A 12,588-nucleotide genomic window follows, 5' to 3' on the forward strand; every position below is an offset into this window, starting at 1 on the left:
GTTCCATGGAAGGTCCGACCCGGCACCATTCAATCGGCCCAAATCGACACGGATCCACTCTGTGCTCGTTGTTCCATGGAAGGTCTGTGCGGTTCCCTCTCCTGCATCCCATGATCTGGATGCCGCCACAACATGGACGACGGTTGGGGCCGTCGGATCCGGATACCCGCGCTCTGCGTCGCGTGGATCTTCTAGATCACGCGGGAGCTCGACCACAAGTCCGACACTGAGACCATGAAGTGGCTGCTGGAGTAGGCCGAGCCGGCCATTATCGCCGCCACCGACATATGCTTGCCTCCGTCGCGCCCCTCAATTTGTATGTTCCACCGCGTGGTCTGATCAGGCGCCTAGGCCCCAGCACATCGCATCTCCTCTATTCTCCGGCCTTGGAGCAGCAGCTCGTGATTTCAGGTAAATATAGCTAATAATTTCAGGTTTCCGGCCTTGGAGCAGCAGCTCGTGATTTCAGGTAAATATAGCTAATAATTTCAGGTAAATATAGCTACGAGCTTGTTATGTATGCGGATCATCACCAACACTAACTTGTGCTTCTATGTCAGTCTTCCTCCTGCATTGCTTGTTGATTGTTGAATTGTATGTATCTACTGTTGTGTGCAGCTCAAGGGCTCTATGGAAGGGAGCATTCGTCGATGCTTTCCTGGCTAGAATAAAGAAGAACAGAGAAAACATGAATGGGAAGAAGATTTGGTCTCGTAGATCTTCTATTTTGCCGGAATTTGTTGGTTCCACTGTGCTCATTTACAATGGGAAAAATCATGTCCGGTGCAAGATCACTGAAGGGAAGGTTGGCCATAAATTTGGAGAGTTTGCTTTTACACAGAGACGAAGGCCCCATCGAACAATAACAGGAAAGGGAAATCAAGGAAAGGGCAGAAAGTAAAAGTAGAAATGTGCATGAAAGGTGAGGTTGTACGTACACCCTGCTCCTGCGTTCCTTGTTCCTACCAAAACACGATGACACATTCTTACTCTTATGTGTTTTGCGTGCTAAATCACTTCTACCATTTTAGCATTCGTGGTTCGAGCAAGCACCAAAATCACAACATTCTTGCACTATGGTAACTGCAACTTTGGTTAGAATTTCTGTGGGAGCAAATTGTTTCGTTAATGATATACAGTTGAAATTCCTCGGGGTATCATGGCATTATGTTTGCTGGGTATCGGTGGTTTTAGTTTTTTATATACATTTATATTAGAGTGATGTATCAAGCATCTTATAAATGAATTATGTCTGCACTCGGCCAACTTTTTATTTTGATTGAGGTAAATTCCATGGAAGCATCTTGGGTCTGCTGCTTGTTCTTTATAGTTCACACTTTGGATGGTTCTGGAGCCATAACAGACCAAATTCAATGGATGGATTTTTTTTGGCTAAAGGCTATTGTCGTCCTGAGTCCTGACGGTGTTGTTCCTTTTTATAGTTCAAATAGATGTGAATTTTATCTCTACTACTCATTAAGTCTCTACTGTAGGCGTCCACAGTACTGGTGGTTCTGCCTCGGTTCAGTCCGCGCTCCCCACGGCCGCCGAAATCAACGCCCACGCGGATCCCCCGCGATCCTCTCCACCGCCGCCGCAATCAACGCCCACGCGGATCCTCGATCCTCCCCACCGCCATGGAAGATCTGCCATTACCGTAGCAGGCGTCACTTGGTACTTCGGGCAAGCGTCATGGCATCGCCGACCCCGACCCGGCACTGGCCACCACGCGGATCCACTCTGCTCTCCATGGAAGGGCACGATCCGCGCCGACCTCGACCGGGCTCTCCATGGAAGGTCCGCGTGGTTCCATGGAAGGTCCGACCCGGCACCATTCAATCGGCCCAAATCGACACGGATCCACTCTGCGCGCGTTGTTCCATGGAAGGTCTGCGCGGTTCCCTCTCCTGCATCCCATGATCCGGATGCCGCCACAACATGGACGACGGTTGGGGCCGTCGGATCCGGATACCCGCGCTCTGCGTCGCGTGGATCTTCTAGATCACGCGGGAGCTCGACCACAAGTCCGACACTGAGACCATGAAGTGGCTGCTGGAGTAGGCCGAGCCGGCCATTATCGCCGCCACCGACATATGCTTGCCTCCGTCGCGCCCCTCAATTTGTATGTTCCACCGTGTGGTCTGATCAGGCGCCTAGGCCCCAGCACATCGCATCTCCTCTAATCTCCAGCCTTGGAGCAGCAGCTCGTGATTTTAGGTAAATATAGCTAATAATTTCAGGTTCTCCGGCCTTGGAGCAGCAGCTCGTGATTTCAGGTAAATATAGCTAATAATTTCAGGTAAATATAGCTACGAGCTTGTTATGTATGCGGATCATCACCAACACTAACTTGTGCTTCTATGTCAGTCTTCCTCCTGCATTGCTTGTTGATTGTTGAATTGTATGTATCTACTGCTGTGTGCAGCTCAAGGGCTCTATGGAAGGGAGCATTCGTCGATGCTTTCCTAGCTAGAATAAAGAAGAACAGAGAAAACATGAATGGTAAGAAGATTTGGTCTCGTAGATCTTCTATTTTGCCGGAATTTGTTGGTTCCACTGTGCTCATTTACAATGGGAAAAGTCATGTCCGGTGCAAGATCACTGAAGGGAAGGTTGGCCATAAATTTGGAGAGTTTGCTTTTACACAGAGACGAAGGCCCCATCGAACAATAACAGGAAAGGGAAATCAAGGAAAGGGCAGAAAGTAAAAGTAGAAATGTGCATGAAAGGTGAGGTTGTACGTACACCCTGCTCCTTCGTTCCTTGTTCCTACCAAAACACGATGACACATTCTTACTCTTATGTGTTTTGCGTGCTAAATCACTTCTACCATTTTAGCATTCGTGGTTCGAGCAAGCACCAAAATCACAACATTCTTGCACTATGGTAACTGCAACTTTGGTTAGAATTTTTGTGGGAGCAAATTGTTTCGTTAATGATATACAATTGAAATTCCTCGGGGTATCATGGCATTATGTTTGCTGGGTATCGGTGGTTTTAGTTTTTTATATACATGTATATTAGAGTGATGTATCAAGCATCTTATAAATGAATTATGTCTGCACTCGGCCAACTTTTTATTTTGATTGAGGTAAATTCCATGGAAGCATCTTGGGTCTGCTGCTTGTTCTTTATAGTTCACACTTTGGATGGTTCTGGAGCCATAACAGACCAAATTCAATGGATGGATTTTTTTGGCTAAAGGCTATTGTCGTCCTGAGTCCTGACGGTGCTGTTCCTTTTTATAGTTCAAATAGATGTGAATTTTATCTCTACTACTCCTTAAGTCTCTACTGTAGGCGTCCACAGTACTGGTGGTTCTGCCTCGGTTCAGTCCGCGCTCCCCACGGCCGCCGCAATCAACGCCCACGTGGATCCCCCGCGATCCTCTCCACCGCCGCCGCAATCAACGCCCACGCGGATCCTCGAGCCTCCCCACCGCCATGGAAGATCTGCCATTACCGTAGCAGGCGTCACTTGGTACTTCAGGCAAGCGTCATGGCATCGCCGACCCCGACCCGGCACTGGCCACCACGCGGATCCACTCTGCTCTCCATGGAAGGGCACGATCTGCGCCGACCTCGACCGGGCTCTCCATGGAAGGTCCACGTGGTTCCATGGAAGGTCCGACCCGACACCATTCAATCGGCCCAAATCGACACGGATCCACTCTGCGCGCGTTGTTCCATGGAAGGTCTGCGTGGTTCCCTCTCCTGCATCCCATGATCCGGATGCCGCCACAACATGGACGACGGTTGGGGCCGTCGGATCTGGATACCCGCGCTCTGCGTCGCGTGGATCTTCTAGATCACGCGGGAGCTCGACCACAAGTCTGACACTGAGACCATGAAGTGGCTGATGGAGTAGGCCGAGCTGGCCATTATCGCCGCCACCGACATATGCTTGCCTCCGTCGCGCCCCTCAATTTGTATGTTCCACCGCGTGGTCTGATCAGGCGCCTAGGCCCCAGCACATCGCATCTCCTCTATTCTCCGGCCTTGGAGCAGCAGCTCGTGATTTCAGGTAGATATAGCTAATAATTTCAGGTTCTCCGGCCTTGGAGTAGCAGCTCGTGATTTCAGGTAAATATAGCTAATAATTTCAGGTAAATATAGCTACGAGCTTGTTATGTATGCGGATCATCACCAACACTAACTTGTGCTTCTATGTCAGTCTTCCTCCTGCATTGCTTGTTGATTGTTGAATTGTATGTATCTACTGTTGTGTGCAGCTCAAGGGCTCTATGGAAGGGAGCATTCATCGATGCTTTCCTGGCTAGAATAAAGAAGAACAGAGAAAACATGAATGGGAAGAAGATTTGGTCTCGTAGATCTTCTATTTTGTCGGAATTTGTTGGTTCCACTGTGCTCATTTACAATTGGAAAAGTCATGTCCGGTGCAAGATCACTGAAGGGAAGGTTGGCCATAAATTTGGAGAGTTTGCTTTTACACAGAGACGAAGGCCCCATCGAACAATAACAGGAAAGGGAAATCAAGGAAAGGGCAGAAAGTAAAAGTAGAAATGTGCATGAAAGGTGAGGTTGTACGTACACCCTGCTCCTCCGTTCCTTGTTCCTACCAAAACACGATGACACATTCTTACTCTTATGTGTTTTGCGTGCTAAATCACTTCTACCATTTTAGCATTTGTGGTTCGAGCAAGCACCAAAATCACAACATTCTTGCACTATGGTAACTGCAACTTTGGTTAGAATTTCTGTGGGAGAAAATTGTTTCGTTAATGATATACAGTTGAAATTCCTCGGGGTATCATGGCATTATGTTTGCTGGGTATCGGTGGTTTTAGTTTTTTATATACATGTATATTAGAGTGATGTATCAAGCATCTTATAAATGAATTATGTCTGCACTCGGCCAACTTTTTATTTTGATTGAGGTAAATTCCATGGAAGCATCTTGGGTCTGCTGCTTGTTCTTTATAGTTCACACTTTGGATGGTTCTGGAGCCATAACAGACCAAATTCAATGGATGGATTTTTTTGGCTAAAGGCTATTGTCGTCCTGAGTCCTGACGGTGCTGTTCCTTTTTATAGTTCAAATAGATGTGAATTTTATCTCTACTACTCCTTAAGTCTCTACTGTAGGCGTCCACAGTACTGGTGGTTCTGCCTCGGTTCAGTCCGCGCTCCCCACGGCCGCCGCAATCAACGCCCACGCGGATCCCCCGCGATCCTCTCCACCGCCGCCGCAATCAACGCCCACGCGGATCCTCGATCCTCCCCACCGCCATGGAAGATCTGCCATTACCGTAGCAGGCGTCACTTGGTACTTTGGGCAAGCGTCATGGCATCGCTGACCCCGACCCGGCACTGGCCACCACACGGATCCACTCTGCTCTCCATGGAAGGGCATGATCCGCGCCGACCTCGACCGGGCTCTCCATGGAAGGTCCGCGTGGTTCCATGGAAGGTCCGACCCGGCACCATTCAATCGGCCCAAATCGACACGGATCCACTCTGCGCGCGTTGTTCCATGGAAGGTCTGCGCGGTTCCCTCTCCTGCATCCCATGATCCGGATGTCGCCACAACATGGATGACGGTTGGGGCCGTCGGATCTGGATACCCGCGCTCTGCGTCGCGTGGATCTTCTAGATCACGCGGGAGCTCGACCACAAGTCTGACACTGAGACCATGAAGTGGCTGCTGGAGTAGGCCGAGCCGGCCATTATCGCCGCCACCGACATATGCTTGCCTCCGTCGCGCCCCTCAATTTGTATGTTCCACCGCGTGGTCTGATCAGGCGCCTAGGCCCCAGCACATCGCATCTCCTCTATTCTCCGGCCTTGGACCAGCAGCTCGTGATTTCAGGTAAATATAGCTAATAATTTTAGGTTCTCCAGCCTTGGAGCAGCAGCTCGTGATTTCAGGTAAATATAGCTAATAATTTCAGGTAAATATAGCTACGAGCTTGTTATGTATGCGGATCATCACCAACACTAACTTGTGCTTCTATGTCAGTCTTCCTCCTGCATTGCTTGTTGATTGTTGAATTGTATGTATCTACTGCTGTGTGCAGCTCAAGGGCTCTATGGAAGGGAGCATTCGTCGATGCTTTGCTGGCTAGAATAAAGAAGAACAGAGAAAACATGAATGGGAAGAAGATTTGGTCTCGTAGATCTTCTATTTTGCCGGAATTTGTTGGTTCCACTGTGCTCATTTACAATGGGAAAAATCATGTCCGGTGCAAGATCACTGAAGGGAAGGTTGGCCATAAATTTGGAGAGTTTGCTTTTACACAGAGACGAAGGCCCCATCGAACAATAACAGGAAAGGGAAATCAAGGAAAGGGCAGAAAGTAAAAGTAGAAATGTGCATGAAAGGTGAGGTTGTACGTACACCCTGCTCCTCCGTTCCTTGTTCCTACCAAAACACGATGACACATTCTTACTCTTATGTGTTTTGCGTGCTAAATCACTTCTACCATTTTAGCATTCGTGGTTCGAGCAAGCACCAAAATCACAACATTCTTGCACTATGGTAACTGCAACTTTGGTTAGAATTTCTGTGGGAGCAAATTGTTTCGTTAGTGATATACAGTTGCAATTCCTCGGGGTATCATGGCATTATGTTTGCTGGGTATCGGTGGTTTTAGTATACATGTATATTAGAGTGATGTATCAAGCATCTTATAAAAGAATTATGTCTGCACTCGGCCAACTTTTTATTTTGATTGAGGTAAATTCCATGGAAGCATCTTGGGTCTGCTGCTTGTTCTTTATAGTTCACACTTTGGATGGTTCTGGAGCCATAACAGACCAAATTCAATGGATGGTTTTTTTTGCTAAAGGATATTGTCGTCCTGAGTCCTGACGGTGTTGTTCCTTTTTATAGTTCAAATAGATGTGAATTTTATCTCTACTACTCCTTAAGTCTCTACTGTAGGCGTCCACAGTACTGGTGGTTCTGCCTCGGTTCAGTCCGCGCTCCCCACGGCCGCCGAAATCAACGCCCACGCGGATCCCCCGCGATCCTCTCCACCGCCGCCGCAATCAACGCCCACGCGGATCCTCAATCCTCCCCACCGCCATGGAAGATCTGCCATTACCGTAGCAGGCGTCACTTGGTACTTCGGGCAAGCGTCATGGCATCGCCGACCCCGACCCGGCACTGGCCACCACGCGGATCCACTCTGCTCTCCATGGAAGGGCACGATCCGCGCCGACCTCGACCGGGCTCTCCATGGAAGGTCCGCGTGGTTCCATGGAAGGTCCGACCCGGCACCATTCAATCGGCCCAAATCGACACGGATCCACTCTGCGCGCGTTGTTCCATGGAAGGTCTGCGCGGTTCCCTCTCCTGCATCCCATGATCCGGATGCCGCCACAACATGGACGACGGTTGGGGCCGTCGGATCCGGATACCTGCGCTCTGCGTCGCGTGGATCTTCTAGATCACGCGGGAGCTCGACCACAAGTCCGACACTGAGACCATGAAGTGGCTGCTGGGGTAGGCCGAGCCGGCCATTATCGCTGCCACCGACATATGCTTGCCTCCGTCGCGCCCCCTCAATTTGTATGTTCCACCGCATGGTCTGATCAGGCGCCTAGGCCCCAGCACATCGCATCTCCTCTATTCTCCGGCCTTAGAGCAGCAGCTCGTGATTTCAGGTAAATATAGCTAATAATTTCAGGTTCTCCGGCCTTGGAGCAGCAGCTCGTGATTTCAGGTAAATATAGCTAATAATTTCAGGTAAATATAGCTACGAGCTTGTTATGTATGCGGATCATCACCAACACTAACTTGTGCTTCTATGTCAGTCTTCCTCCTGCATTGCTTGTTGATTGTTGAATTGTATGTATCTACTGCTGTGTGCAGCTCAAGGGCTCTATGGAAGGGAGCATTCGTCGATGCTTTGCTGGCTAGAATAAAGAAGAACAGAGAAAACATGAATGGGAAGAAGATTTGGTCTCGTAGATCTTCTATTTTGCCGGAATTTGTTGGTTCCACTGTGCTCATTTACAATTGGAAAAGTCATGTCCGGTGCAAGATCACTGAAGGGAAGGTTGGCCATAAATTTGGAGAGTTTGCTTTTACACAGAGACGAAGGCCCCATCGAACAATAACAGGAAAGGGAAATCAAGGAAAGGGCAGAAAGTAAAAGTAGAAATGTGCATGAAAGGTGAGGTTGTACGTACACCCTGCTCCTCCGTTCCTTGTTCCTACCAAAACACGATGACACATTCTTACTCTTATGTGTTTTGCGTGCTAAATCACTTCTACCATTTTAGCATTCGTGGTTCGAGCAAGCACCAAAATCACAACATTCTTGCACTATGGTAACTGCAACTTTGGTTAGAATTTCTATGGGAGCAAATTGTTTCGTTAATGATATACAGTTGAAATTCCTCGGGGTATCATGGCATTATGTTTGCTGGGTATCGGTGGTTTTAGTTTTTTATATACATGTATATTAGAGTGATGTATCAAGCATCTTATAAATGAATTATGTCTGCACTCGGCCAACTTTTTATTTTGATTGAGGTAAATTCCATGGAAGCATCTTGGGTCTGCTGCTTGTTCTTTATAGTTCACACTTTGGATGGTTCTGGAGCCATAACAGACCAAATTCAATGGATGGATTTTTTTGGCTAAAGGCTATTGTCGTCCTGAGTCCTGACGGTGCTGTTCCTTTTTATAGTTCAAATAGATGTGAATTTTAAATGTTCAATTATAATTTCCAAGCAGTGGAGAGGAGGAGCATCACAGTGCACTTATCACTCAGCGAGGCATAGGAATAGTAGTCTGGTGAGTTTACATTATGCATCTGATTCTTTTTTATATTCAGTTATAACATTTGAGAATATTATGCATGTGATTCTTTTTTCTTGTGATGATTGGTATGATTGAAATGTTTTATTAGTATGCACAATTCAAACAAGTTTTGTGTGTTTATACAATCACAATGGACAGTTGATCAATTGCTTATACAATAATCAATTATTTCGTGGCTTCATCCACCTCATCGTTGGTTCTTCGTTGTTTACTAATAAGGGCCTGGTTCATAGAACAAGTCTGTGCTGCACTCTTGCCTATACGGGCTGTTTTGTTGTTGGGTTCGTGTAAATAAAAAAAGAGGAGTGACACAAACGATTAACTGTTGCCGAATTTCAACTTGTTTAGTAGTTCCTAATTTCCTAGCCCCATGCCTAGCATTTACGAAAGATCATTTGGAAAGAATCAATTGAATTTCTCTATGGGCCAAGACTTATAGATGCATTGCAACTGGCAAAAAGTTAGTGGTTTTGATCTCATGTAGAAACTCACACGCTATTTTTGTTTGTGTTGACGCTTTCCTACTGATTGCAAGGAAAACTATAACTAAACTTGCATCTAAATTTTGGAGTCAGTTAACTATCATAGTTTTAGCTGCAAATTTGTATAACTCATCATGATGTACAATTTCTGTTGAGATCAACTCCTCTTCCTTCCGAAGGGAAATATAATAAAAAAACATGTTGGCATAACAACTGCCTATAGTGATTAATTTGTAAGAAATGGACCAATCACCATTTCTGATTTCTCCTATCACAAAGCTCCCCTTCTTTGACACGTTTGCGACCATTCATATTTTCCATCGGCACAACCTAAAAGAGAAAGCCACATGTGAAAAATATTACAACTGACACCAAGATGCAATTATGTACTGATTCAGAACAATAATAAAAAATAGTGGGAGGAGAAACATACAAGACACGAGCAAAGGTGGCAATAATAAGCATGTCATTGTGATGTAAAGGTAATGTTCTACTTTCAAGGCTAGATCCATACTGTATAAACTAGAACAACATAATTGTCATCCTAATACTCAATCCAACACAGCCACCATACTAATTATCAGGCCTTCTGTTCTCACTAAAACTTGGATTGAGTAATAGCAATTAATCGTGGTGCACTCCAATTTTAACAACGCGAGCATGCCAACATGAAGCTCATGATCATAGTACTGACACATGGGCAGCACCCTGAATTTAAATACCTGACACATATGCACCTAGGATCCTTTGGAAAAAGAAGATCATGCCCAATGCTCGAGGGCGCCACTGAAGACATGGACCTCATGGGTCGGCTCCTCGATGAGCTCGACCTGCTGCAGCGCCACTCCCCGGATGTGGACCTTGACATGGTGGACATGGACCTTCTTAAACATATTGTAGTTCACAAGTAAGGTGTACTAATACTAACCTTTTTTAAATCATTCCATGCTACATTTTTGTCTTTCAAACATTCATTATTCATTATTCAGTTTGTAATTTGTACTAACACCTTTAGTGTTGTGAGGTGCTACATGTATTTTTAGTTGATCAGAAACTGCTTACTGCAATGCAGGCCATACTTTTGATTCACATGCTAGCTAAATTTAGAGCTTCGATTAAAGGCTCTTCTCACTTAAGGAATTGTTCTTTTTTGAATATATTTTTAAATTATTCATTGAGTTATGCTCATAGTTATGTTTTTGTTTGTTTGTTTGAATTCAGTCAAACAAACTGAGAAAGGTGTGGATCTTATTGCTTCATTATGTCATGATTATCATACCTCTAAATAACGTTTGAAAGAAATGACGGACAAGTCTCACAAGGCAATAGACACAGACATGGAACCCTTTCTCACATGCTTGAGCACATGCAGTCCAGCTAATGCAAAAACAATATCCACGTTAATGATTTAGTACTTGCATCAATCAGGAACTATGATGATTTCCATGTCATCGAGGAGGATGAGAAGATCTTGGACTGGGAGAGAAGTGCACCGAAGCAACGGCTGTCTCTCTACGCGTAACAGATCAAAACCAACATATAGCACAACACCGGGAATAACGGATCACACTCGTCAAATATGATTGTGTGCCTCTGCAACATATAGCAGGTAAATCATGATTTGTTTTCTTCTGTTGGTTAATTCATGAACCTTTTTATTAGAACATCAGGAACAACACATTTTTGTACAGGCAGAACAACTTTCAGAATTTTACCTGCCCGCCAGCCAGTTTGAACCAGTCAGGTAACAACATTTGAAATAATGTACTAATAAATTTGGCATTGGTTACAGGAACCGGTGATGATCTTCCAGCATCATGTGAGAACAGAGAGGCATGAAATGCAGCCGACGCATCACTGGTAATGGAAGAGATACCATTGGGCTTGCTTCTAATGAATGAGGTGGATTAATCTATCATCTGATTGTTGAGGTGTTTATGGTTCCATGTCATAATAAAGTGTCACATTCACTTTTTGTCTCCTTTTCTTGTGTATGTTCAGAAAAGTCATCAGCATTACTAAATATCACTGCAAGCTTGGTCTTACTGGTATGTTCCCATCATATAATCATGCATGATCTCATTATTTGCCTTGGTGTATTATAAATTAACCATGCTAATATTATGGCATCTACCCTTGTGAGAAAGGGCGAACATATTACTAACCTGAATTTTCTAATTGGACCAAAATTTGTATGAAGTGAATTGGTTGGATTTAGTCAAAGGTGGATTTATTGCAAATGTGCAGTGTGTAGAAGTATGGTGTCATATGACCAAAGAGTTCTTTATTGAGTACCTGAAAAAAGAAAATTCAAAGAAGAAGCAGATGAATCTGTGTTTCTTGTAGAGAAGATACATAAAATTCTACCCTTATTGTGCACAAAATGAGGTTCACATGTTTCAGTTGATACTATTGTTACGCACCTCCAACAAGACATACTCTTATACTTCTGTAATAAGCAAAGAACATTTTTATGTTTGACAGTCTCACTTCAAGTCGATATGCAAACTGAATCGACCTGTTTCATTTTATGGGGATGTTTTAGATGTCTCTACAGTTTGTGTCCAATGGATCGACCTGTTTTATTTTCTGTAAATCAAGAAACATATTCACAACTTAACCTTCTGTTTGTAGTGTGCATGAGCTTAATGGGGAGAGGAAAAACATGACTGTGACACACTTTGAACCAGCTGATGCAAGGTGTTGCTTCCCTTGTTAGGATGAGCATACTTTCAAGGTTTGTTGCTTTGATTTCTTTCTCAAGTCCTTTTGTTCTTTTAGCCACAAAACTGAACGTGTTTGCTTGGACCTCCAGTCTTGAGCTGTTCTATGTCGATGTCTCTAGTATGTCCGTCCAGGCATGACAATAGCTTTGTGTTGTTATATCTCTATTTTGTGGGGGGGTAGGGGCTACTTATTCTTCTGTATTTTTCAAGTACAATAACATGGTTATTATCATGCAAAATACCCTAATGATCTGAACAAAATACCCAAATGGGTTATTTAGTTCCTGAACTCCAACTCTTGTCCACTGTGCGTGGAAGCACTGAACATGGTTGCGCCAAAGTTTAGCTAAGGATTCTACTTGTATTATCCTTTCGCTCTTTACTTGTTGCAAATTAGTAATCCAATAACCTTCACTATGCCACCTTTAGCCTTACATTGTGCCTTGACAGCATACCTCATCATGACACCATTTCCTTCTGTCATTTATTTGCAGTGCACTGGTATTTATAATTTAGGTGTACAAGATATCTACAGGTGGCAACAAGGTTTATATGCTGGTGAGTGTCGAGTGAATCTGGACGTGTGG

At 44.9% G+C, this 12,588-nt stretch overlaps 1 long non-coding RNA gene and 1 pseudogene across 3 annotated transcripts; both read left to right on the forward strand.

Annotated features, from left to right (window-relative positions):
• Window positions 1-339: 339 nt before the first annotated feature.
• On the forward strand, window positions 340-932 carry LOC100276475 (uncharacterized; annotated as a pseudogene). Its single transcript, NR_148061.1, has 2 exons — window positions 340-411; window positions 619-932. The product of NR_148061.1 is annotated as an uncharacterized protein (transcript).
• Window positions 933-2,480: 1,548 nt separating this feature from the next.
• On the forward strand, window positions 2,481-9,030 carry LOC109941241 (uncharacterized). 2 transcript variants are annotated; one of them, XR_002263878.1, is made up of 4 exons: window positions 2,481-2,729; window positions 4,419-4,535; window positions 6,225-6,341; window positions 8,024-9,030. It is a non-coding gene; the product is annotated as an uncharacterized lncRNA (long non-coding RNA). The 2 variants fall into 2 exon arrangements; XR_002263877.2 differs by lacking the exon at window positions 2,481-2,729 and having other exon boundaries at window positions 4,258-4,535.
• Window positions 9,031-12,588: the final 3,558 nt, after the last annotated feature.

Source organism: Zea mays, chromosome 7 (assembly GCF_902167145.1).
Source record: "Zea mays cultivar B73 chromosome 7, Zm-B73-REFERENCE-NAM-5.0, whole genome shotgun sequence".
Lineage (NCBI taxonomy): Eukaryota > Viridiplantae > Streptophyta > Magnoliopsida > Poales > Poaceae > Zea > Zea mays.